The sequence below is a fragment of the Triticum urartu genome, chromosome 3A, assembly GCF_056163025.1.
Source record: "Triticum urartu cultivar PI428250 chromosome 3A, HENAU_Tu73, whole genome shotgun sequence".
Classification (NCBI taxonomy): Eukaryota; Viridiplantae; Streptophyta; class Magnoliopsida; order Poales; family Poaceae; genus Triticum; species Triticum urartu.
In genome coordinates, this window is record NC_141875.1 from 176,703,414 (window position 1) to 176,731,344 (window position 27,931).

At 43.8% G+C, this 27,931-nt stretch overlaps 1 pseudogene; it reads left to right on the top strand.

Annotated features, from left to right (window-relative positions):
• LOC147979098 (uncharacterized) overlaps positions 1–27,931 on the top strand; it is a 199,934-nt pseudogene that overhangs the window by 73,462 nt on the left and 98,541 nt on the right.

The window sequence follows — 27,931 nt, forward strand, 5'->3', positions numbered from 1 at the left end:
CCAGGATGGCGGCGAGCAGGGCATCCTCCAAGTCTCTGCTTGCCGAGGCACACCCAGCTACATCTCTGCTTCCTCTCAGCACTTCATCTCTTGCGTGCCTCCCTCCTTACTCTGCACCACACAAACATCCATCGTCCGACCGCACCGAATTCATGACCCTGACCTCACCACCTGTCATGTTCCCCCTCAACTCTGCAAACAGCAGCAGCAACAAGCAACCTCCACAGCCTTCCTCTCCTCTGCAAACAACAACAGCAGCACTAGCAGTCCTCAAGTGCAAGTAGCAGCAGCCGCTCCGCAGTGCAGACCACCACCAACAACAATAGCACAACACTTCAAGCAACAGCACATCATTTCATCCCAGACCAGCTGCGCACAACAGCAATCACAAAAATTCCTCCTCTTCTTTTTCTCCCTCAGCAGCACCAGCAGCTGCACTTCTCCACAGTAGCAGCTCCAAGCAGAAACAACAGATTCACATTCAGACTCCACAACAACAACAGCAACTTGCGTTGCAGGCACATCACACAATAGCAAACCACCAACACCAACCAGCAGTAGTAGTCACGCACAATTTCTCCACTCAGCACACGCGCAGATGCCATGTGCTCCTCACCAGCCGCCTGCCTGAGTTTGCTTTCTACACCACCTTGCCGCATGGCCGGCCCGCACGACGCGGTGTCCTTGCAGCTCCCCTCGCGCAGCAGCTGAAGCCGTCCACCAGGTGCGCCACTACGACCCAGCTCCATGAGCTCAGTTGCTGCTTCGCCATGCTCTCCATAGCAGCCCCGCCTCGCCGGACCCCTCCTCAAGCCAGGTCTGATACTGATGTCTACTACACAACCTTCTTCTTGTAGAGGTTGTCGAGCCTCCAAGTGCAGAGGTTTGTAGGACAGTAGCAAATTTCCCTCAAGTGGATGACCTAAGGTTTATCAATCCGTAGGAGGCGTAGGATGAAGATGGTCTCTCTCAAGCAACCCTGCAACCAAATAACAAAGAGTCTCTTGTGTCGCCAACACACCCAATACAATGGTAAATTGTATAGGTGCACTAGTTCGGCGAAGAGATGGTGCTACAAGTGGTATATGGATGGTAGATAAAGGTATTTGTAATCTGAAATTATAAAAACAGCAAGGTAACTAATGATAAAACTGAGCGTAAACGGTATTGCAATGTGTTGAAACAAGGCCTAGGGTTCATACTTTCACTAGTGCAAGTTCCCTCAACAATACTAACGTAATTGGATCACATAACTATCCCTCAACATGCAACAAAGAGTCACTGCAAAGTCACTAATAGCGGAGAACAAATGAAGAGATTATGGTAGGGTACGGAACCACCTCAAAGTTATTCTTTCCAATCAATCCGTTGGGCTATTCCTATAAGTGTCACAAACAGCCCTAGAGTTCGTACTAGAATAACACCTTAAGACACAAATCAACCAAAACCCTAATGTCACTTAGATACTCCAATGTCACCTCAAGTATCCGTGGGTATGATTATACGATATGCATCACACAATCTCAGATTCATCTATTCAACCAACACATAGGACCTCAAAGAGTGCCCCAAAGTTCTATCGGAGAATCACGACGAAAACGTGTGCCAACCCCTATGCATAGGTTCATGGGCGGAACCCGCAAGCTGATCACCAAAACATACATCAAGTGAATCACGTGATATCCCATTGTCACCACAGATACGCATGGCAAGACATACATCAAGTGTTCTCAAATCTTTAAAGACTCAATCCGATAAGATTACTTCAAGGGGAAAACTCAATTCATTACAAGAGAGTAGAGGGGGAGGAGAAACATAAGATCCAACTATAATAGCAAAGCTCGCGATACATCAAGATCATGCCAAATCAAGAACACGAGAGAGAGAGAGAGATCAAACACATAGCTACTGGTACATACCCTCAGCCCCGAGGGAGAAGTACTCCCTCCTCGTCATGGAGAGCACCGGGATGATGAAGATGGCCACCGGAGAGGGATTGGCCCCTCTGGCAGGGTGCCAGAACGAGTCTAGATTGGCTTTCGGTGGCTACGGAGGCTTCTGGCGGCGGAACTCCCGATCTATTGTGTCCACGGATGTTTTTAGGGTATATGGAGATATATAGGCGGAAGAAGTACGTCAGGGGGCCACGAGGGGCTCATGAGGGTGGAGGGCGCGCCCCCCTGCCTCGTGACCTCCTCGCAGATCCCCCGACGTGCACTCCAAGTCTTCTGGGCTTCTTTCCTTCCAAAAATGAGTTCCGTGAAGTTTCAGGTCAATTGGACTCCGTTTGGTTTTCCTTTTCTTTGAAACCCTAAAATAGGGTAAAACAAAAACTGGCACTGGGCTCTGGGTTAATAGGTTAGTCCCAAAAATGATATAAGAGTGTATAATAAAGCCCATGAACATTCAAAACAGTAAATAATATAGCATGGAGCAATCAAAAATTATAGATACGTTGGAGACGTATCAGCATCCCCAAGCTTAATTCCTGCTCGTCCTCGAGTAGGTAAATGATAAAAAACAGAATTTTTGATGCGGAGTGCTACTTGGCATAATTTCAATGTGATTCTTCTTAATTGTGGTATGAATATTCAGATCCGAAAGATTCAAGACAAAAGTTCATATTGGCATAACAATGATAATACTTCAAGCATACTAACTAACCAATTATGTCTTCTCAAAATAATATGGCCAAAGAAAGTTCATCCCTACAAAATCATATAGTTTAGTCATGTTTCATTTTCATCACACAAGAATGCTCTCATCATGCACAACCCTGGTGACGAGCCAAGCAATTGTTTCATACTTTAGTAATCTCAAACTCATAAACTTTCACGCAATACATGAGCGCGAGCCATGGATATAGCACTATGGGTGGAATAGAATATAATGAGGGGGTTATGTGGAGAAGACAAAAAGGGAGAAAGTATCACATCAACGAGGCTAATCAATGGGCTATGGAGATGCCCACCGATTGATGTTAATGCAAGGAGTAGGGATTGCCATGCAACAGATGCACTAGAGCTCTAAATGTATGAAAGCTCAACAAAAGAAACTAAGTGGGTGTGCATCCAACTTGCTTGCTCACGAAGACCTAGGGCACTTGAGGAGGCCCATTGTTGGAATATACAAGCCAAGTTCTATAATGAAAAATTCCCACTAGTATATGAAAGTGATAACATGAGAGACTCTCTACTATAAAGATCATGGTGCTACTTTGAAGCACAAGTGTGGTAAAAGGATAATAACATTGTCCCTTCTCTCTTTTTCTCTCATTTTTTGGGCCTTCTCTTTTTTATGGCCTTTATCTTTTTGGGGGGCCTTCTCTTTTTTTATGGCCTTTCTCTTTTTTTATTCCTCACTTGGGACAATGCTCTAATAATGATGATCATCACACTTCTATTTATTTACAACTCAATGATTACAACTCGATACTAGAACAAAGATGACTCTATATGAATGCCTCCGGCGGTGTACCGGGATATGCAATGAACCAAGAGTGACATGTATGAAAGAATTATGAACGGTGGCTTTACCACAAATACTATGTCAACTACATGATCATGCTAAGCAATATGACAATGATGAATGTGTCATGATAAACGGAATGGTGGAAAGTTGCATGGCAGTATATCTCGGAATGGCTATGGAAATGCCATAATAGGTAGGTATGGTGGCTGTTTTGAGGAAGATATAAGGAGGTTTATGTGTGACAGAGCGTATCATATCACGGGGTTTGGATGCACCGGCGAAGTTTGCGCCAACTCTCAATGTGAGAAAGGGCAATGCACGGTATCGAAGAGGCTAGCAAGGATGGAAGGGTGAGAGTGCGTATAATCCATGGACTCAACATTAGTCATAAAGAACTCACATACTTATTGCAAAAATCTACAAGTCATCAAAAACCTCGGCACTACGCGCATGCTCCTAGGGGGATAGATTGGTAGGAAAATACCATCGCTCATCCCCGACCTCCACTCATAAGGAGGACAATCAAATAACACCTCATGTTTCAAATTTGTTACACAACGTTTACCATACGTGCATGCTACGGGACTTCCAAACTTTAACACAAGCACTTCTCAAATTCACAACTACTCAACTAGCACGACTTTGATATTATTACCTCCATATCTCGAAACAATCATCAAGCATCAAACTTCTCTTAGTATTCAAAACACTCATAAGAATTTTTTTAACTATTCTTTGAATACCAAGCATATTAGGATTATTTAAGAAAACTACCATGCTGTTTAGGGCTCTCAAAATAATATAAGTGAAGGACGAGAGTTCATCTATTTCTTCAAAATAAAACTACCACCATGCTCTAAAAGATCTAAGTGAAGCCCTAGAGCAACAACAAGCTACCCCGAAAGATATAAGTGAAGATCAATGAGTAGTCGAATAATTATGCAACTATCTGAAGACTCTCTAACTTTTAACAATTTCAGATCTTGGTATTTTATTCAAACAGCAAGCAAAACTAAATAAAATAAAATGACGCTCCAAGCAAAACACATATCATGTGGCGAATAAAAATATAGCTCCAAGTAAAGTTACCGATGAACGAAGACGAAAGAGGGGATGCCTTTTGGGGCATCCCCAAGCTTAGGCTCTTGGCTATCCTTGAATATTACCTTGGGGTGCCTCGGGCATCCCCAAGCTTAGGCTCTTGCCACTCCTTATTCCATAGTCCATCGAATCCTTACCCAAAACTTGAAAACTTCACAACATAAAACTTAACAGAAAACTCGTAAGCTCCGTTAGTATAAGAAAATAAATCACCACTTCAAGGTACTGTAATGAACTCATTCTTTATTTATATTGGTGTTAAACCTACTGTATTCCAACTTTTCTATGGTTTATAAACTATTTTACTAGCCATAGATTCATCAAAATAAGTAAACAACACATGAAAAACAGAATCTGTCAAAAACAGAACAGTCTGTAGTAATCTGGATCAAACGTATACTTCTGGAACTCATAAAATTCTCAAATAAATTTCTGGACCTGAGTAATTTATCTATTAATTATCTTCAAAAATAATTAACTAAATATCGCTCTCCAAATAAAAATGGCAGCAATTCTCGTGAGCGCTAAAGTTTCTGTTTTTTACAGCATGATCGCAAAGACTTTCCCCAAGTCTTCCCAAAGGTTCTACTTGGCACAAACACTAATTAAAAGCATAAAACCAGATCTAAACAGAATCCAGATAAATTATTTATTACTAAACAGGAGCAAAAATCAAGGAACAAAAGTAAAGTTGGGTTGCCTCCCAACAAGCGCTATCGTTTAACGCCCCTAGCTAGGCATGATGATTTCAATGATGCTCACATAAAAGATAAGAATTGAAACATAAAGAGAGCATCATGAAGAATATGACTAGCACATTTAAGTCTAACCCATTTCCTATGCATAGGTATTTTGTGAGCAAACAACTTGTGGGAACAATAATCAACTAGCATAGGGAGGTAAAACAAGCATAACTTCAAAACTTTATGCACATAGAGAGGAAACTTGATATTATTGCAAGTCCTACAAGCATATATTCCTTCCTCATAATAATTTTCAGTAGCATCATGAATGAATTCAACAATATAACTATCACATAAAGTATTCTTTTCATGATCTACAAGCATAGAAATTTTATTACTCTCCACATAAGCAAAATTCTTCTCACTCGGAATAGTGGGAGTATCATAAGAGACTTGGATACTATAAATTGTTTCCACATTAAAAGAGTAATGTTCAGAAAAGGGGTAACCATAATCATGACAGGTTTTATAAATATAATCCTCACTACTTTTTATAGCATATGTATCATCACAATAATTATCATAAGTAGGAGGCATGTTATTATTATTATTATAAATTTGCATATCAAAACTTGGGATACTAAAAATATCAACTTCATTAAACGTAGCATCCCAAGCTTGGGACAAACATTAATTGCAGCAAATACATTCTCAAATATGTCATCCTCATCAAACATAGCTTCCCCAAGCTTGGGCCTTTTCATATCATAAGCATAATCACTCTCATCATTAATTGTATGGATAGCACCAATAGTATAGCAATTATCATATTATTCCAAGTAAGTGCCAAAATGATTTTTAAGATCATAAGAAGTATCATTATCTTCCACAATTATATTTTCATGAGGCACAATAGTAATAGGAGCACCATTATTTGGGAGGGATACCTTTTTACCTCTCTTCCTTTTTCTTTTCTTCTTCTTCACCACATCATGTGTGGGTTCAATCCTCTTTTTGGAGCTCCTTATTAATGAGATTGGTTGAATAGGAGGCTCCTCCTCATTACCTGATTCATCATAAGAAATAATAGGAGGATATTGGGAAGTCTCTTCCCTTTCATTAGTATTCTCTTCATCTTCTATTTGTTTTCTTTTCTTTATGTAGTTGGCAATATAAGGATTTTTAGTGCAATTCACCGCACAATAAATATAAATTTTCTCTAGATCAAAATGAAGAACTTTATCAAGGGAAAATTTTGGAATATCCTTAGTTATATGGTTCATTTCTTCGTAGCCCATAAGCAAACTAAGTTCATTATAATGTGCAAGGGAAATCAAGTCATCACAATTTTTTGACACGATTAGATCATGAAACAATTTGCATCGGATAATTAAATGACCACGTTCATTACAAAGCTCACAAGTATGGCCAAGAAAATTTAAATTTTCAGCACAATCATCTAGCTCTTCTTGCAACAATTTAGTTTCTAAGTACTTATGCTTCTTGCAATATCTATCTGCTCTATTTGGTGTGTACTTACAAACCCAATGCACTCCACAAAAATTGACATGTTTATAGGAGACATTTTCATCATAACTAGTGCAATCATCATTAGTGTCATGGATATTCAAAGAATTCGTACTAACAACATTGCAATCATGCTCATCATTCAAATATTTAGTTCCAAACATTCTAATGCATTCTTCTTCTAGCACTTGAGCACAATTTTCCTTTCCATCATACTCACGAAAGATATTAAAAAGATGAAGCGTATGAGGCAAACTTAATTCCATTTTTTTGTAATTTTCTTTTATAGACTAAACTAGTGATAAAACAAGAAACTAAAAGACTCGATTGCAAGATCTAAAGATATACCTTCAAGCACTCACCTCCCCGGCAACGGCGCCAGAAAAGAGCTTCATGTCTACTACACAACCTTTTTCTTGTAGACGTTGTTGGGCCTCCAAGTGCAGAGGTTTGTAGGACAGTAGCAAATTTCCCTCAAGTGGATGCCCTAAGGTTTATCAATCCGTAGGAGGCGTAGGATGAAGATGGTCTCTCTCAAGCAACCCTGCAACCAAATAACAAAGAGTCTATTGTGTCCCCAACACACCCAATACAATGGTAAATTGTATAGGTGCACTAGTTCAGCGAAGAGATGGTGATACAAGTGGTATATGGATGGTAGATAAAGGTATTTGTAATCTGAAATTATAAAAACAGCAAGGTAACTAATGATAAAACTGAGCGTAAACGGTATTGCAATGCGTTGAAACAAGGCCTAGGGTTCATACTTTCACTAGTGCAAGTTCCCTCAACAATAATAACGTAATTGGATCACATAACTATCCCTCAACATGCAACAAAGAGTCACTGCAAAGTCACTAATAGCGGAGAACAAATGAAGAGATTATGGTAGGGTACGGAACCACCTCAAAGTTATTCTTTCCAATCAATCCGTTGGGCTATTCCTATAAGTGTCACAAACAGCCCTAGAGTTCGTACTAGAATAACACCTTAAGACACAAATCAACCAAAACCCTAATGTCACCTAGATACTCCAATGTCACCTCAATTATCCGTGGGTATGATTATATGATATGCATCACACAATCTCAGATTCATCTATTCAACCAACACATAGGACCTCAAAGAGTGCCCCAAAGTTCTACCAGAGAATCACGACGAAAACGTGTGCCAACCCCTATGCGTAGGTTCATGGGCAGAACCCGCAAGTTGATCACCAAAACATACATCAAGTGAATCACGTGATATCCCATTGTCACCACAGATACGCACGGCAAGACATACATCAAGTGTTCTCAAATCTTTAAAGACTCAATCCGATAAGATTACTTCAAGGGGAAAACTCAATTCATTATAAGAGAGTAGAGGGGGAGGAGAAACATAAGATCCAACTATAATAGCAAAGCTCGCGATACATCAATATCGTGCCAAATCAAGGACGCGAGAGAGAGAGATCAAACACATAGCTACTGGTATATACCCTCAGCCCCGAGGGAGAACTACTCCCTCCTCGTCATGGAGAGCACCGGGATGATGAAGATGGCCACCGGAGAGGGATTTCCCCCTCTGGCAGGGTGCCGAAACGGGTCTAGATTGGCTTTCGGTGCCTACGGAGGCTTCTGGCAGCGGAACTCCCGATCTATTGTGTCCACAGATGTTTTTAGGGTATATGGAGATATATAGGTGGAAGAAGTACGTCAGGGGGGCCACGAGGGGCTCACGAGGGTGGACGAGATCTAGTTCAAAGACTTGGACGAGCTCCTCTCCTTTAGGTTAGTCAGCCACTATGGGCCTGGGCCACTTGGGCTAGCAATACATGGGCCATGAGCCCCTCATCCAACAAATACCTTGCAAAATGGGGTGTCACAGCTCAAGCTTTGGCCTTCCATTGATTACCCCTACAACCTTCTATCCAAGGGACACATCAAGATGGTTTTCAAGTTTACTAAAGTGTTAAGAACATACAATATTTTAATAAACAATCTTACCTAAGTGTTAAAAACATTAGTCATAAACTCATAATCACACATGCTTGGCAATTTAGGGCATGCAGACCTGACAATTTGAAAACTAAATCTTCGAAGTGTAGACCCAGAACCCCATAGAAAGACATTGACTAGTACTGGTTCTTGGTTTACTATCATGTAGCATCAGAAGAATGCGACGATAATTTATTTTATTTTGGTTCATGTCTGCATGTCTCCATTATATTATGATGATGGGAGGCAACTACAGGTTTCCGTATATTTGAGCATCCTATGGTCCATCTATTTTTGTTATACAAGAAACAAAGACTAATGTTAATTTTTGGATCTCCTTAAAGGAGAATTTAATAGTCAATGCATGTCCGTGCTCGTTAAGCTAGCCTTGAGCCGAGTTCTTTGAAAATTCTCTTAACCATTGTACCAAAAACAACTTGATTCCATTTTCTTATTTCTAGCATCATTATCTATTTTATACCCGGTCTTGTAATGCAATTATGCAAGTTTCAAACATTAAAAATAAGCCACATGTCTTAGAGCTATAGCTTAAAATTGACTTCATTTCTGTAGGAAACCCGAGTCCCATTGCAGATATGTGTTTCCCAGAAAAGCAGCAACTTACTAAATGTAGGTCAGTTACGTGAATTGAATAATTTAAGGTTATTGCACTTCAGTCATTCTGTGTATTACTCTGTTGGATTTCAAAAGTATGTTGTTAATTAAACTACTTTTCTGTAAATTAGCGCGATTCACTCACTGAAGAATGCATGCGTACTTGTTCACTGAGCATGTGGGTTACATAGCTTTTGTGTGTGTGTGGGTGCCTATATATTTTTTGGCAAGGTTGGAAATAATTATTAATTATGTTACTTTGTAACTATCATCAGATGCTCAATAATGCCTTCTTTTGGTAATGCTACATCCACACCTCACAGGTCACAGCTCGTGCTGTGATTGTTATATGTATCCTTTCAAAGTTCTCATAACCTTCACATCTTTGTGCGGTTGATACTACCTTTTGTGCTTTCATAACACCTTATCCTTAGCAAAGCACAACTTATTTTGTTCAACATGGATACTCTTTATATCAGTTCCAGTTTCACCGGGGTTTCTATAGGTGCCTAAAGTCTAGTGGTTCCTTCTTTTAGGAAAATACTTGTAGCTTTCTGTTGAATCGGGAGAGAAGTACCTTCAGATGGGGTTTTTTCCGTGTCTGGTGGCTCGCGCAGGTGCACTCTGTGTGTGGTGGCTCACTTGGGAATACGAGGACTGGATGCCCCCTTCTAGGTCAGCTCCTCCACATGGGCTTGGGCCCTAAGTGACAAAGTATGATGGGCTTGGGCCCATACCGGTTCAACACTCCCCCTCAAGATGGGTGGTAGATATCTATCATTCCCATCTTGTCACATGCCAAGTTACAGTCCTTTGTTCCCAGTCCCTTTGTCAAGCAATCTGCAAATTTGTAGGATCGAAAGTATGTCTAGAGGGGGGGGGGTGATTAGACTACTTGACCAAATAAAAACTTAACCTTTTCCCAATTTTAGTTCTTGGCAGATTTTAGCTATTGTAGGACAAGTCAAGCAATCATCACACAATTCAAGCAAGCATGCAAAGAGTATATTGGCAGCGGAAAGTAAAGCATGCAACTTGCAAGAATGTAAAGGGAAGGGTTTGGAGAATTCAAACGCAATTGGAGACACGGATGTTTCTCCCGTGGTTCGGATAGGTGGTGTTATCCTACATCCACGTTGATGGAGACTTCAACCCACGAAGGGTAACGGTTGCGCGAGTCCACGGAGGGCTCCACCCATGAAGGGTAATGGTTGCGCGAGTCCACTGAGGGCTCCACCCACGAAGGGTCCACGAAGAAGCAACCACCCACGAAGGGTCCACGAAGAAGCAACCTTGTCTATCCCACCATGGCCATCGCCCACGAAGGACTTGCCTCACTAGCGGTAGATCTTCACGAAGTAGGCGATCTCCTTGCCCTTACAAACTCCTTGGTTCAACTCCACAATCTTGTCGGAGGCTCCCAAGTAACACCTAGCCAATCTAGTTGACACCACTCTCCAAGAAGTAACAAATGGTGTGTAGGTAATGAACTCCTTGCTCTTGTGCTTCAAATGATAGTCTCCCCAACACTCAACTCTCTCTCATAGGATTTGGATTTTGTGGAAAGAAGATTTGAGTGGAAAGCAACTTGGGGAAGGCTAGAGATCAAGATTCATATGGTAGGAATGGAATATCTTGGTCTCAACACATGAGTAGGTGGTTCTCTCTCAGAACATATGAGTTGGAATTGTGTATGTGTTCTGATGGCTCTCTCCATGAATGAAGAGGAGGTGGAGGGGTATATATATAGCATCCACACAAAATCCAACCGTTACACACAGTTTTCCAATCTCGGTGGGACCGAATCAACAAACTCGGTCGGACCGAAAAGGTAAACCTAGTGACCGTTAGAGATTTTCGGTGGGACTGACATGCAACTCGGTAGGACCGATATGGTTAGGGTTTGGGCATAACGTAATCTCGGTGAGACTGATTACACAAACTCGGTGAGACTGAGTTTGGTAATAAGCTAACCAGAGAGTTGGTTAGGTAAACTCGGTGGGACCGATTTGCTCTTTCGGTGAGACCGAAAAGTTACAAAAAGGAAATAGAGAGTTTACACTGCAATCTCAGTGGGACCGATTCGCTCTTTCGGTGAGACCGAAAAGTTACGAAAGGGAAACAGAGAGTTTGCAATCCCATCTCGGTGAGACCGAGATCCCTATCGGTAGAACCGAATTGCTAGGGTTTGGCAGTGGCTTATGACAAGTGAAACTCGGTGGCGCCGGATAGAAAGAATCGGTAGGACCGAGTTTGGCTTAGGGTTTAGGTCATATGTGGATATGGGAAAGTAGTTGAGGGTTTTGGAGCATATCACTAAGCACATGAAGCAAGAGGCTCATTAAGCAACACCTCATCCCTCCTTGATAGTATTGGCTTTTACTAAAGACTCAATGTGATCTTGGATCACTAAAATATAAAATGAAGAGTCTTGAGCTTTTGAGCTTGAGCCAATCCTTTGTCCTTAGCATTTTGAGGGTTCCACTTTCACATCCATGCCATGCCAATCATTGAGCTTTCCTGAAATAGTCATCTTGGAATAGCATTAGCTCAATGAGCTATATGTTGTTATGAATTACCAAAACCACCTAGGGATAGTTGCACTTTCAATCTCCCCCTTTTTGGTAATTGATGACAACATATAGATCAAAGCTTCGACAAATGATAATAAGCATGAAATATATCGTCGCTTTGAGAAGTATGTGACAAGTAAGAGCTCCCCCTAAATTTGTGCATATTTAAAATTTGCTTTGGACTACAAATGCACAAAGAGTTAGAGTCATGGGTTACTCTTCCATGTCACATACATCTTGGTGGAGCGCTTAAAATGATAAGAATGAAATACATGCACTCATCACCAAGAATAGTGAATGATCACATAAGATAGATAAGATTATAATATTAAGCAAACGTTAAGTGTAGCAACACTCTCTCTCGAAGCCTATGATCTATACATTTTCTCCCCCTTTGGCAACAAGTTACCAAAAAGTTCCTAGAAAATGCATAGTGCTAAGTCGACACTCAGGCTTTATCTTCAGGTGGTGGTGGAGTCCGGAGCACTCCAAGGACAAAGCCTTCTGTAGACGTGGTCGGAGTCGAGGCTGAAGTGGACGCTGGAGCTGGTGGAACTGAGGCTGTAGCTGGTGCAGACGTGGTGGCTCTGGGGTCAGCAACTGGCACTGCAGACGACCTCGGACCTCGTGGCACTCTGGCAAAGGCATCAGTTGTAGTCTTGCCTCTCCTCTCCTGCATGTCATCCTGGAGCTGCTCCACTGCAGTCTGAATCTCTGTCACTTTGACATCCAAGTCATAGAACTTTTGTTCCATGATCCTCTCTAAGCTTTCCTGGTTCTGAGTTAGGGTGGCTAGTCCTTGCTCAATCCGCAGGGTGGATGCAATCAAGTAACCAAGCTGCTCTTGTTTGGTTTTTAGGAAATATTCAGATGCCTCCTCTTGAGTAGGCATCTTGGCAGCTTTCTCCTTCCTCGCCTTCTCCTTCCTGGCTTGTGCTTGGGCAGATGATGGCTCATTCTCAGTCATGACCACTTGATTATCTTCAAAGTCTGGACGGATGGGCAGGTGTTCCTTTTCCAATAAGTATATGCCCGTGCCCATCTTAGAGTTGATGAGCTCCTGAATCTGTGGGGCATATCCACAGCTCCTCTTCTGGTCTGCTGCTGTCCTCTTGATTGTTTCAATCATAAGGCTCATGACTTTGAATTTCTGTGGCACGTCAAAGATATGAAGCAAGTTGATCGCGTGGCCCCTGATCATCTTGTGGTCTCCAGACTTGGGCAATAGGGTGTGCCTAAGAATCCAGTTGATGGTTGGCAGCCCTGACAGAAGATAGTGTACTGAGCCAAACTTGAACGTATCAAGTGCTTCATTTGGAATCTCCTTGTACATGTTTGACATTGAGTTGTGGTCCATCTTCTTCTTGGCATAAATGTCCAAGTCATCGTCATGCTCTTCTGGGGCATTAATCAGCTGAGCCCATTCAGCAACTGTAGACTGGTACCTCGTACCCTCTGACATCCATACAATCCTGCCATCTGGATAGAAATGGGCTGTGGAGTAGAACTGCATGATGAGTTCCTCGTTCCACTTTGTGAGCTTCTGCCCAACAAAGTCCTCTACTCCACATGCCTTGAAGCTGTCCTGCACTCCAGGGTAGTAATCTTTGTTGTCCTTGATGTATTGACAATCAACCCATCTCATATCACACACAATTGGCTTCTTGTCTAGCAGCACTGTCTCATAAAAGTCTTGCTGCTCCTTGGTGTGAAACCTGTAGTCAACTGCAGTCCTTCTCCTTGAAGCATACGGGTCTGCTTCTCTCCACTTCCGGAGCCCTGAATCTCTCCTGAGTTTCATATCCTCAGCCACAAGATGAGCATCGTTGTGGTCTGGGATCTTGGGCTTGAGCTTTCTAAGAACATTCTCTTCTTCTTCTTCTGCAGCTTCAGGCACTGGGGCCTTGTTCTTCTCAGTAGCTGGGATGCTTCTTGTGTTCCTCTTTGGCTTTGGCTTTGGACCTGGCTTGGCCTTGGAAGCAGCTGCCCCTGTTCTTATGGCATCACCCATCATCTTGGTTGCCTTAGGTGCTGGTGCAGCTACCTCTTCTTCTTCCTCCTCATCTTCCATGATGGAAGCCTTGCCAAGCACTCTGGCTACAGTTTTCTTCACTCTTTCTTTCCTCTTCTTGCCTTCAGCAGCAACTGGCTCAATGGGAGTGGGCTTCTCAGCTGAAGCTCTGGCCTTTGACATAGGCTGCCTGCCTACTGGCCTTTTGATCTTCATCCCTGGTTTTATGCCCTGTGCTGGCTCAACTCTCTTGGAAGTTGCTTCCTCTTCTGCCACATAATCCTCATCTTCTGAGTCTGAGGTTCTCTTCTTTCTCTGTCTTGTGGCAGCTTTAGGCAGATTGCTAGGGGTGCTCCTGCTGCCATCATCTGAGGAACTTGAGGGACTAGTGCCCTCACTCATCTGCACTTGCTGCTCTGACAAGTTCTGGCTATCACTTTGGTCTGACATGATGCAAACTCTGACTGCTGACCCTGTGAATAGGTTATAGATGAGATAGAGTGGATAAGCATCACAAAATGCAGAGATTTTTGCAAAAGAATAATTCAAAAACTTAGTTTTAGTTTCCCACTGAAAGCATCTCGGATCTACCGATTTCTAAACTCGGTGATACCAAAGCAGTTTTGGCACCTAAACTAGTGAACTCGGTCAGACCGAGTCACAGTTCGGTGGCACCGAGACTGCTAGGGTTTCACAAAGTTCCAAAATTGGTCACACCGATAAGTAATTCTCGGTCAGACTAAGTCTCACTTGTGCAATGGCATAAGCCAAATCGGTGGGACCGAGTTTTTCAACTCGGTGGGTCCGAGATGGTTTCGGCGGAAACCTAACCCTAAAATTTTCGAATTAAACCTAATCTACGAGTTCATTGACTGGATAGAAGTTTAACAAACGTGGCAAGAATCATGATGATCACAATGTGCTAAGAATAGGATTGGGGAATAGCACAAAGATCGAGTCCATACCCTAGTTCGGTGGAGACTCGCTACGGCGGCAACGGCGGGGTTGAATTTCCGTTGACGGCGACGGAGAGCAGCGACTGGAGGCGGCTGGCAGCGAGTAGACGATCCGGAGACCAAGTTGGCAGAGCAGGCTATCGTGCGGGCGAAGGGATTCGGAGAAATTTCCAAATTTTTGCCCGTGACTATATATAGCCCGACCCTGTCGGTGTGACCGAGTGGAACAACTCGGTGGCACCGAGATGCAAAACTGTATACAGTTGTTGCAACTCGGTGTGACCGAATGGTTCAAATCGGTTACACCGAGATTGAAAACCTAGATCAACTTAATGATCTCGGTAGGACCGAACGTAGGGTATCGGTCAGACCGAGAATCATAAAGAGGTTTTGGAAGTTTAAGTCTATGACGAATCGGGGACTCCGAGCGCTCCTCACACAGAGTGGTTCGAATCTGACTTGATCAAATTTTGTGATGTAGCATGAATAGAGTTTGAGACGAGAAAAGCATAGATAGCTAGAGGAGGTTCTTAGGCATTCTTGTCCATCCACTTGGCAAAAGGAAATAAAACCAAACAATCAAAACAACAAGTGGATGTCCTCGAATGAGTAAAATATGCAACCATCATGCTCACACAATAAGATGGCAAATGAAATATGTGACAAGGCATGCACAACCAATTCTAGCATCTATCAAGCAATTTGCGATGACAAGGCCATCTATATATGAGTATATTGACTTAGGAGTCAAGTGAGAACACTTGATCATAGGTCATACTCATTGTTTAAGCTCAAGTGGGGTTACCACTTTTACATAAAGCATTGTTGTGTTCACATCTTTAGAGTTGCTTTAGCTCAAGTCTTAGAGTAAAGCTCCCCCTAGATGTGATATCCCCCCTTAGAGGGATGAACTAACCTCGGGTTTTGTCGATGATGACTTCATGTAGATGTTGAAGATGTGGATGCTCAATGTTGATGTAGATCACTTGGAGCTATCCATTTGAGTGAATTGCACTTTCAATACCTACATGGGTTAGTCCCACAAGGAACAAACAAGGATATCCATAGACATAGAGTGATGCACACACAAGATGATGTCCATGAAAACTTTTAGGTTACCTTGTCCCTTGTCTTACCAACAAGAGGGTTTGTGACTCCTTGAACTAGTGCAAGATGTGGAAGTTGATTGCACTTGTTCTTGCCAAAATGATAAGAGTGAAGTATGTTGGCGGAGTCACCCTCAAGAACTCTCTAGTTCTTCTTCTTTTGGATCCACACCATCTTGATGGGAATCCTTGGAGTTGTAGTCGTACTTGATGAAGTGGAACTTGAAGTAGTCTTGGGAATCCACTTGACTAAGGTCTTAGGAGCTTCTTCAAATGCATCAATTTCCTCTTGAAGCTTGTCCTTGCCTTTTTGCTTGTAGTCTTGTGGTGGAAGATCATCTTGAGCTTGTGTCCCCTTGAAAGAAGTATCATACTTCTCTTGTTGTGGAACAAACTTTGTCTTGGGGTATTGATCTTCTTCCCACTCAACTCCATTGGCATTGAACTTTCGTTCAAAACCAACACCTTGATTCTTCCGGTGCATTCCTTGCTTGCGCACAATTTCCTCGAATTGCTTACTCCCGGCAAGGCTTTTGTACACTCCTTTCTCTATAATTCCCTTCAATAAGCTATTTTCTTGCTCAAGTGTAACTTGGCTAAGAGAATCATTAGTGGAATCAAGAGAACTACTAGAAGCAACAATATTGGATTTAGCATGATCATTGTTACTGCTAGAGGAAGAATCTTTCTTGTTCTTGTTACTAGACTTGACTTGAGGCATGTAAGTGGATAAGAGTAAACGCTTGGCAATGTAAGAAGAACTTTTCTTGCGGAGATCATCATTGATTGCTTTTAATAACTCATGCTCTTGCTCAAGATTGAGCTTTTCAAAGCGTAATTTCTCATGAGCTCTTAAAAGTTCTCGATGATCTTCGAAGATAGTTTCATGAGCTAACTTAAGAGTGTTTAGTTCTTTAGTTAGAGCCTCAATCTTCTCCTTATCATTGTCATTTGTTTTATCTTGATTAGCATGATTAATTGACGTTTCATCATAGTATTCATCACTAGAGTTGTCAACAAGCAAATCATCACCTAACAAGTCATCTTCATCACTATTGAAATCAACATACTCGGGGTGTGTTACCTTAGGACCTTTGGCCATGAAGCATCTTCCAATTCCTTCATTTGGTGAGTCAAATATGTCATAGGAGTTGGTTGACACAAGTGCTAGACCGGCAACACCTTCATCTTGAGTATCTTCGGAGTCGGAGTGATAACTTCTCTCGGAGTGGCTATCGGAGTCGGAGCCGGATACCCATTCACCAACATGAGCTTGATGTCTTCGTTTTGTGTAGCTCCTTGATGATTTTTCCTTCCTTTCCGAATCCTTGCTTCTCCGTGAGTATCTTCGTTCATAACGATCATCTCTACTCCTTCTCTCTCCTGGTGGTGATTCTTTGCTTCTTCTTTTTGGAGAATCTTCTCTTCTCTTGTAGGGAGCCGTACACTCATTGGAATAGTGTCCAGGTCTTCCACAACTGTAGCAGTTTCGCTCTCGACTAGAAGATCTTTTGTCATTGTAGGACCTTGACTTGAAGCTTCTATCTTTGCTTCTACTCTTGTAGAACTTGTTGAAGTTCTTCACCATTAAGCTCAATTCTTCATTGAAGTTTTGTTTCTCACTTGATGATATAGGGGCTTCACATGAGGCTTTGTAAGCACCACTTGATTTGCTGTGAAGTTCCTCTTTATCCTTAAGTGACATCTCATGAGCAACAATTCTTCCAATCACCTCCGTTGGCTTGAGATCTTTGTAATTGGGCATCATTTGGATCAATGTGCACACAGTATCATATTTTCCATGCAAGGCTCTTAGAATCTTCTTGATGATGAATCTATCGGTCATCTCTTCACTTCCTAAGCCGGCAATCTCATTTGTGATGAGAGCAAGCCTAGAGTACATTTCAGCGACACCTTCACCATCCTTCATTTTGAACTTGTCAAGTTGACTTTGAAGCACATCCAACTTGGATTCCTTGACGGAGTCGGTACCTTCATGCATATCAATCAAAGTGTCCCAAATTTCCTTTGCATTCTCAAGACGACTGATTTTGTTGAATTCTTCGGGGCACAATCCGTTGAAGAGAATATCACAAGCTTGAGCATTGTATTGCAACATCTTCAACTCATCCGCGGTAGCTTCACGGTTTGGTTCTTTCCCATCAAAGAAGTAACCTTGAAAACCAACACACACAAATATCCCAAACGGCGGGGTTATGTCCAAGAATATGCATTTTCATTTTATGATTCCAACTAGCAAAATTAGTACCATCAAAGTAAGGACCTCTATGGTGATAATTTCCCTCGCTAGACGCCATACTCTCCTAGGTTGTGAAACCAAGGCTATGACCACCAAAAGCTATGGAGATCAAAGCAAATGGAGACCAAAGCTCTGATACCACTTGTAGGATCGAAAGTATGTCTAGAGGGGGGGGTGATTAGACTACTTGACCAAATAAAAACTTAACCTTTTCCCAATTTTAGTTCTTGGCAGATTTTAGCTATTGTAGGACAAGTCAAGCAATCATCACACAATTCAAGCAAGCATGAAAAGAGTATATTGGCAGCGGAAAGTAAAGCATGCAACTTGCAAGAATGTAAAGGGAAGGGTTTGGAGAATTCAAACGCAATTGGAGACACGGATGTTTTTCCCGTGGTTCGGATAGGTGGTGCTATCCTACATCCACGTTGATGGAGACTTCAACCCACGAAGGGTAACGGTTGTGCGAGTCCACGGAGGGCTCCACCCACGAAGGGTAATGGTCGAGTCCACAGAGGGCTCCACCCACGAAGGGTCCACGAAGAAGCAACCACCCACGAAGGGTCCACGAAGAAGCAACCTTGTCTATCCCACCATGGCCATCGCCCACGAAGGACTTGCCTCACTAGCGGTAGATCTTCACGAAGTAGGCGATCTCCTTGCCCTTACAAACTCCTTGGTTCAACTCCACAATCTTGTCGGAGGCTCCCAAGTAACACCTAGCAAATCTAGGAGACACCACTCTCCAAGAAGTAACAAATGGTGTGTAGGTAATGAACTCCTTGCTCTTGTGCTTCAAATGATAGTCTCCCCAACACTCAACTCTCTCTCATAGGATTTGGATTTTGTGGAAAGAAGATTTGAGTGGAAAGCAACTTGGGGAAGGCTAGAGATCAAGATTCATATGGTAGGAATGGAATATCTTGGTCTCAACACATGAGTAGGTGGTTCTCTCTCAGAACATATGAGTTGGAATTGTGTATGTGTTCTGATGGCTCTCTCCATGAATGAAGAGGAGGTGGAGGGGTATATATATAGCCTCCACACAAAATCCAACCGTTACACACAGTTTTCCAATCTCGGTGGGACCGAATCAACAAACTTGGTCGGACCGAAAAGGTAAACCTAGTGACCGTTAGAGATTTTCGGTGGGAGTGACATGCAATTCGGTAGGACCGATATGGTTAGGGTTTGGGCATAACGTAATCTCGGTGAGACCGATTACACAAACTCGGTGAGGCCGAGTTTGGTAATAAGCTAACCAGAGAGTTGGTCAGGTAAACTCGATGGGACCGATTTGCTCTTTCGGTGAGACCGAGAAGTTACAAAAAGGAAATAGAGAGTTTACACTGCAATCTCGGTGGGACCGATTCGCTCTTTCGGTGAGACCGAAAAGTTACGAAAGGGAAATAGAGAGTTTGCAATCCCATCTCAGTGAGATCGAGATCCCTATCGGTAGAACCGTATTTCTAGGGTTTGGCAGTGGCTTATGACAAGTGAAACTCGGTGGCGCCGGATAGAAAGAATCGGTAGGACCGAGTTTGGCTTAGGGTTTAGGTCATATGTGGATATGGGAAAGTAGTTGAGGGTTTTGGAGCATATCACTAAGCACATGAAGCAAGAGGTTCATTAAGCAACACCTCATCCCTCCTTGATAGTATTGGCTTTTCCTAAAGACTCAATGTGATCTTGGATCACTAAAATATAAAATGAAGAGTCTTGAGCTTTTGAGCTTGAGCCAATCCTTTGTCCTTAGCATTTTGAGGGTTCCACTTTCACATCCATGCCATGCCAATCATTGAGCTTTCCTAAAATAGTCATCTTGGAATAGCATTAGCTCAATGAGCTATATGTTGTTATGAATTACCAAAACCACCTAGGGATAGTTGCACTTTCAAAATTGCTGCCCAGAGCTGACATGAGTAAGGCTGATGATCCCAGCATCAAGTTTCTCCTTAATGAAGAAGCGATCAGTTTCCACATGCTTTGTCCTATCATGTTGAGCTGGGTTATTAGCCATGGTTATAGCTGACTGATTGTCACACCACTCCTTCAAGGGTCCCTTCCTCAGAAGTTTCAACTCACTCAGTAGGTACTTCACCCAGAGCATCTTACACAACCCTGAGATAGTGCTCTATACTCAGCTTCTGCTGTAGATCTAGACACAACCGTCTGTTTCTTGCTTCTCCATGACACAATTTTCCTCCCACAAACACATAATAGCCAGAAGTTGATCTTCTATCATCTTGAAAACTAGCCCAATCAGAGTTACTATAGCCATCCACCTCATGATGTCCACTCTTTGCAAACCACAACCATTTACCCGGAGTCCCCTTCAAGTATCTTAGAATTCTGTTAACGATATCAAGATGCCCACTCCTTGGTTCATGCATGTATATGTTCACCACACCCACGGCGTACGTAATGTCAGGCCTGGTATGACACAAGTACAATAACCTCCCAACTAGTTTATGATAACCTTATTCACCAGCTCTCCTGATTGTGCCGTCACTTGATGATTTTGTTCAATTGGAGCAAGGGGTTGCACGACATCCCATCATGCCCATGTCAACCAAGATAACTAAGGTTTATTTCCGCGCCACTTCAATACCAAGGAAGTATTTTAGGTTACCTAAATCCTTTACCTCAAACTCCTTGCTCAGACACCCCTTCAGTCTCTATTTCCTCCTTATCATCTCCAGTGATGATAAGTCGTATCCACATAAACTGCAAGAATGGTGATCTTTCGATCAAAGTGTCTGTAGAACACCGTGTGGTCGCCGTTAGACTAACGATACCCCATACCACGAACAACACACCTGAATCTATCAAACCATGCCTTGGTGATTGCTTAAGTCCATACTCCATACAAGGATTTCTTCAATCTGCATACCTTCCTCGTGGTCTCTGAAGTACCAAAACCTGGTGGTATCTCCATGTACACTTCTTCATGCAACTCACTGTCGGTGTCAAAACCGGCGGATCTCGGGTAGGGGGTCCCAAACTGTGCATCAAGGTCGGATGGTAACAGGAGACAAGGGACACGATGTTTTTACCCAGGTTCGGGCCCTCTCGATGGAGGTAATACCCTACTCCTGCTTGATTAATATTGATGATATGGGTAGTACAAGAGTTGATCTACCACGAGATCAAGGAGGCTAAACCCTAGAAGCTAGCCTATGGTATGATTGTTGTATATATTGTATATCTATCGACTAGCCTGGCCTCGGTTTATATAATGCACCGGAGGCCTAGGATAACAAGAGTCCTAGCCGAATACGCCGGTGGGGGGAAGTCCTTGTCTTGATCGCCAAGTCTTGTGGAATCTTCCTTGTATGCGGCAGCTGTCCGAACTGGCCCATGAGTATACAGCCACGGGGGTCCTCGGCCCAATCTAATAGATCGGGAGACGACGTGGTGAGTACCCCCTAGTCCAGGACACCGTCAGTAGCCCCCTGAACCAGTCTTCAAGTTAGGGACGCTCCTCGATTCTTCCGAACTATTCTTCATCTTTGGTTGCCGGTCTTGAAAACTGGTTCAACAAATCCTCTTTATCTTCGATCTTGAGGATCGCCGAAATGCATTCGACGAGTTTACACGTCGGGTATCCGAGGAGCCCCTTTAAGTTTTCGGCCTTTATCAATGCCTTGTTTATTTTTATGCCACACCTCGGGTTTGAAGTTGTTCCCGGGAGGCATTGTCCTCTTGCGTCCGAGCTCTAACGCCGGACTGCATTCGAGGTATCTTTTGCGGCCGAGCACCAATGCCGGACCGCTTCCGAGCTCCAACACCGGAATGTATCCGAGCTCCAACGCCGGACAGTGTCCCAGCTCCAACGCCGGACTATATCCGAGGTGTCATATCACCTTGGTTCAAAAAAGTTGAAGGAGTTTAGCCGAGCTTAATGCCGGAAATGCCCTCTATGGAGCCAGCCACTAGCGCCCGAGCTTTATGCCGGACTGCTTCCGAGGTGGTGCACCACCCCGACTATGGGCCGATTTTTTGTCAATATTTTTATTGGTGCAATTTATTCTCTGCCGAGACATATAGCCAGTAGCCCTCAAGGTGTGTATCGGTCTAAAACCCGAGATGCACATGAAGGATGACATAAGACCGCTGATCCCAGTAGCCGCTGAGACTCGGGTTGATTTGCAAAATTGGCCTGAGGATCAAGTCCTAGCTCGGCAGAATACTTCGGGACACAAAAGCGGCGTGCTCAGTCCTCAAGACTCAGGTTGGGTGCGGCCGACCAACCTGAGGATCAAAATCTCCTCGGAAACTATATTGCACATAAAATTTTCTGCATTGGACAAGCAATGCAGTAGCCCCCGAGACACTGGTCGGGTGGCAACACCAGATCGGTGGATCGATGTGCCCCTTTAATATTTGTAAATAATAAACCCGAAGCCCAGTAGCCCCCGAGCCTTAATGCGGGCACGGGTGGCCGAATTAAGGATCAATATCCATAGTAAAATCACAAATTATGTGTAATGACTCTATGTATCCAAGTACTTTACGTCATTAATGCTCAGATCCGCATTGTACCAAACTTTGTTGACCGACCATCGGCTTCCACCTCCTCGGCCAGTAGCCGAGGAGTGTTTGTCCTACTTTATAAAGCCTTTATGAGGGCAAAGATTTACAACAAACAAGGCAATCTGACCATACGGTTTTATAAATAAAGGTACGCAGAGAGATATGTTATATTACTGTTTAACAGAAGAAATGTATTCCAAAGAAAATAGTCCCGCTATCGGTTCCTTTCTTTGGGTTGTCATGCTAAGCACGATCATGAAACCTCAGCTCGAATGTAAGAGCAAAATATCGAGGATTTAGTTTGGGAGGCCAGTTAATAGCCCCCGATAGTGTTCGGCGACAGTCGAGGTCGAGCCGTAAACACTTCGGCCAATATTATGAATGGCCCGTCATAGTCATCGGATCGCTGACCAGTTTACGCTTATTGTGACAGTCAGTTTTCGGCTTTCTCCACTAAGGTGCTTAAACATGTGAGCTGGAAGCACAATCGCAGTGGTTCTCCCTTTGCACGCCTAGCCGAGCAAAACGGAATGTAGGAAGCAAGTGCAGGAGCCGGGCAACCCAACTATTGATCGAAGACACAATTCGAAACCGATGCATATATAGCAGTATCTGAGAATGTTTTTGCCGAATCCCTAAAGGTGTCCGGCGTTGCACTGCGAGACTAATGCTGGAAAAGTACAAATAGTTTAAAAGTGCCAAAAAGCTTGGAAAACCAAGAAACGTCAGTAAAAACATGACGTCCGAACAATATCTAGTGTTCGGTGCCAATCCGAAAGTTGGTCTTAGGAAAAAGAAGTGCTTCTGTCGTGCTTTAACATGATACATCCTATCTCAAGACTTCGAGCGGGTCAGCCTACGGCTTCAACCTCCTATCCCGAGGGCGGAGTACTTCTCATCAGGCCAGTTTAGCAAACTAAACTCTAGCGGCTTTGAGAGAGAAATTAGGCTCCCCGGCTAGTGACCGCACACTCGTGTCGAAAAAAGGAGTGACAAATAATAATAAAACTTTGCAACGACTAAGAAGAAGAACACTTATTATAAAACGGCTCAAATAAACTTAAGAGCCCCCAAGTGACTTGGGTAGAAGAATGATTGCATGTACCGAAGTACTTATATCATATCTATGTTCAACCGAACTTTAAACGCGTCTTAACCGACCGTCAGCTTCTCCCTCTTCGGTCAAGGACCGAAAAGTGTTATGTACTCCATCGGTCGAGAATATCGACGGTGTTTCCAATAACCAGGAAATCAGGCCATAAGGCTGTAACAGACAAAGCGCGCTCAGGGAACTTATGCTATATTACCATGAAGTGTAAGAAGCATCTTCGAAGAAAATAGTACCCCCACCGATACCTTTCTTCGGTGCTCATTGTTATTATGAGACTTGTGTAATAGATTTTTTGTACTCATGAGTTCCGTTGTGTGCCAACCATCATTGAAAACTATAAGAGCGCTAGCTTTTGGCTTCACCCAGTCTGAGGTCCGGCTCGGTTGACCCGATCGTGACAATCGCAGAGGTGCTCCCTTTACTCCCTAGCCGAACAATCGGGAACGTAGGGGTAAACATAGGAGCGAGGCAACCCAGCTTGCAAATCGCTTAAGTCAATATGGTGCATATTGTGGCGTAATACACGAACAAGGAACGAAGCCGTACAAGTATAATCATATGCAACAGGAAAAGCTTCATAAAGGAAGCCCCCAAGTAAACGGGGTATTTGAATTTATACGTCACAAACAAAGTTTGGACAAGGAAATTTTTTACAAGCAACTTTTTTCCAAAAAAGTATAATGCTTGGTCGAACCGAGCACAAGTTAGAAATTAAAGCTTTGAGCATGAAAGCGACTTAGCTGGTTAATGTGTTCTGTATTGATGACGCGGTCCGAGCTTGATGCGGGGCAAGGTTCCATCCCCCAAGCTGGTCCCGAGGTGGCGGAGCGGAGAGCTCGACACGCCGAAGTGGTGACATAGCACGGTCAATGCAGACCGGCAGAGTGACGCCGAAATCCCCGGATCATTTTCATGTGCACAAAATAGTGCAAACCGGAGATAATAGTAATAATGATAATTTAAAAAAATGTTGCATAATAAATAATTTCTGCAAAGTGAGGAATAGAAGAAATATGGCTTGGCGCCGAAGTCAATGTCGATGCAGGGCATCGGCGTGATGTAGTAAAGGCGTGGCAAAGCCTGAATTCACAGGTCGGTCCGAGCTCCGGATGCGGCGTTCGCCGGACTATGTACGGAAACTGACCGAACCACCATGCGACTGTCGTTAATGCGGCCACCATTTGATAGACCTGTGTACATATGACGGACAAACCAGAGTAATAATTCCTTGGGAAAAATGAACCCAAACAAGCAAAAAATACTAGGATTAATAGCACCTAGTTTATTTGTTGTAGCAATCCGAAGGAAGGTGATTCCTAAAATTGGGACCCGCTCCACACACCCATTGCCTGATGGGCGATAAAACGACGGCATGGCAATGCTGGTAAAGGTTGACTCGTTGAGGCAAAGCCCTCGGCCCAACTAACATGACAGAGCTGGTCGGCTAGTGACGTCGAAGTGTCCGGAGTAGGTTGATGAAGAGATGTCGAAGCCTCGATGTCAGCCGATGAGTCGAAGTAGGTCGGCGTGATGGACACCAGCTTGAAGAAGCAATAGTGCGGCCCTGTCGATGCAGGTCATGACGTGGTCGATGCCGGCTTGATGAAGCGACCGTGCGGCGATGCCGGTATGCCCGCTCTGTGTAATCCGTGGGGCGGCGATGTTGGTGATGATTTATCCTTCGCGATGCCGGGCTCTTGTTCGGCTTGCCGAGATGATGATCCGAAGAAGTTGAGCTCGACTCAACAAAGTGACGCCGTGTCTAGCGCAGGTCGGCAGCCATGGAGTAATATTGTCGGACTGGTTTGACACCAGCATGATGTTGAAGATCATGTTCAAAAGATCTTACAGTTAGTGGGATGTGTTCGGGAACAAAACACAATACCCCATACAAAACTTCCTTCAAAAGGGATGTCCGAAATCCTGTTCATAAAAAAGATGAACTCGGGTTGGATTCGTTTTCGCGCAGAAAACAGATTCGAAAAGTGATGCACTAATCGGAAGGTTCCCGGAGTTCGGAAGGTCGGATCGAGCCGAAATTTTGAGAGGTGGTAGATATAGGAATTCTGCAGCCGATCAACGGTTGGATCTTTCAAAGGACGTCCGAGCTAGAAGCTGGACACCACACCCTAAACTCATCCAAATTCCCGTCCAGATTTGACAGGGCTCCGGTATATCGTGGATTGCCAGAGATTCCTCCATCGGAACTCGACGAAATTTTCCAGGGTTGTTGTAGACTCAATTCCGCACAATTCCACCAAAGCGATCGTCAAAGAGATACTCAAGGAGGTGGTGGTGGCAGATATGACTTTGCTGTCCAGAAAAACAGCACGGTCGCTTGAGGGCAATGTTGACATTGAGCCCCTGAGCTCCATAGATGATTCCTCCGTGATCTTGATAGAGATCGGAGTTGATGTTTGATGAAGGCCCTCGTCCGGACATGGTGATCCGAACACGGGGCGCAATGCTTGGTCGAACCAAGGTGACCAGTCGAACTGGTGACGAAGACGCCGAAGTCGCAGTTGATTTGCAGGCGAGCCATCGATCCTTTTGTCGATCACACAGCGGAACTCTCAATGAAAGCACCAACGTCGGTGTCGAAACCGGCGGATCTCGGGTAGGGGGTCCCGAACTGTGCGTCAAGGTCGGATGGTAACAGGAGACAAGGGACACGATGTTTTTACCTAGGTTCGGGCCCTCTCGATGGAGGTAATACCCTACTCCTGCTTGATTAATATTGATGATATGGGTAGTACAAGAGTTGATCTACCACGAGATCAAGGAGGCTAAACCCTAGAAGCTAGCCTATGGTATGATTGTTGTATATATTGTATATCTATCGACTAGCCTGGCCTCGGTTTATATAATGCACCGTTGGCCTAGGATAACAAGAGTCCTAGCCGAATACGCCGGTGGGGGGAAGTCCTTGTCTTGATCGCCAAGTTTTGTGGAATCTTCCTTGTATGCGGCAGCCGTCCGAACTGGCCCATGAGTATACGGCCACGGAGGTGCTCGGCCCAATCTAATAGATCGGGAGACGACGTGGTGAGTACCCCCTAGTCCAGGACACCATCACTCACCATGCAAGAAGGCATTCTTGACATCTAATTGATGCAACTTCCAACCAAAGTTTGCAGCACAGGAAACTAATATCCTTACTGTCGTGGGTTTGTCACGGCAGATGTCCTCGTGAAAGGACTTAGTCGTGGAGCCATCGCTACGGGTTAGCTTAAAGGGGTTAAACCGGACAAGGGGACACGAGGGGTTCTTATACTAGTTCATCTCCTTCGATGAAGGTAAAAGCCTACGTCTAGTTGTGATTGGTATTGCTAGGGTTTCGATGACCAGGGAGCGAATCCACTTTGCCTGGCTCTTGAGTTGTTTTCTGTTGTCCTCAAACCACGGCCGGGTCGTCCCTTTATATACATAGGTTGACGCCCGCCGGTTTACAAAGTCCCGAGGCCGGATCATAGATGTGTCCGACTCGGTCTCTATTCCTCTAACTTACAATACAAGTTACATGACAGAGTCGGTTTACATCTACAGGCTTTAACCCGCCTTTGGGCCTTGGGCCTTTGTAAAGTGCAACCACCTTCACGTCTTCATGGGCTTCTATCCTCATGGAGCTAACCCGGCCACTCCTAGCCGGTTTACCTCCAATAATCATATCCCCAACATTAGGCCCCAGATTGATTTGAACTCGTTCATGTCAATCTTCAATACTTAGAAAAGTTCTTGCCCTGTCATCTTCATATAAATCTGGTAAACCGCCATGATGCCATCCTTTAGATCCGTAGTAAACCGCCCTGACGTCATCTATTCGTTGAAGCCGAAGATTCCCTTCATTAATGTATATCCAACCATCGAGGCGACACCCTTATTAACTATCCATTTTTGAGCTCCTCGATTCCCGCACTTGTCGCTTTATCGCTTCGCCTTATAAATAGGACCACAGGTCCTCCTTTTTCCCTTTCGTCTCCTTCACTTCTTCTTCCTCCTCGC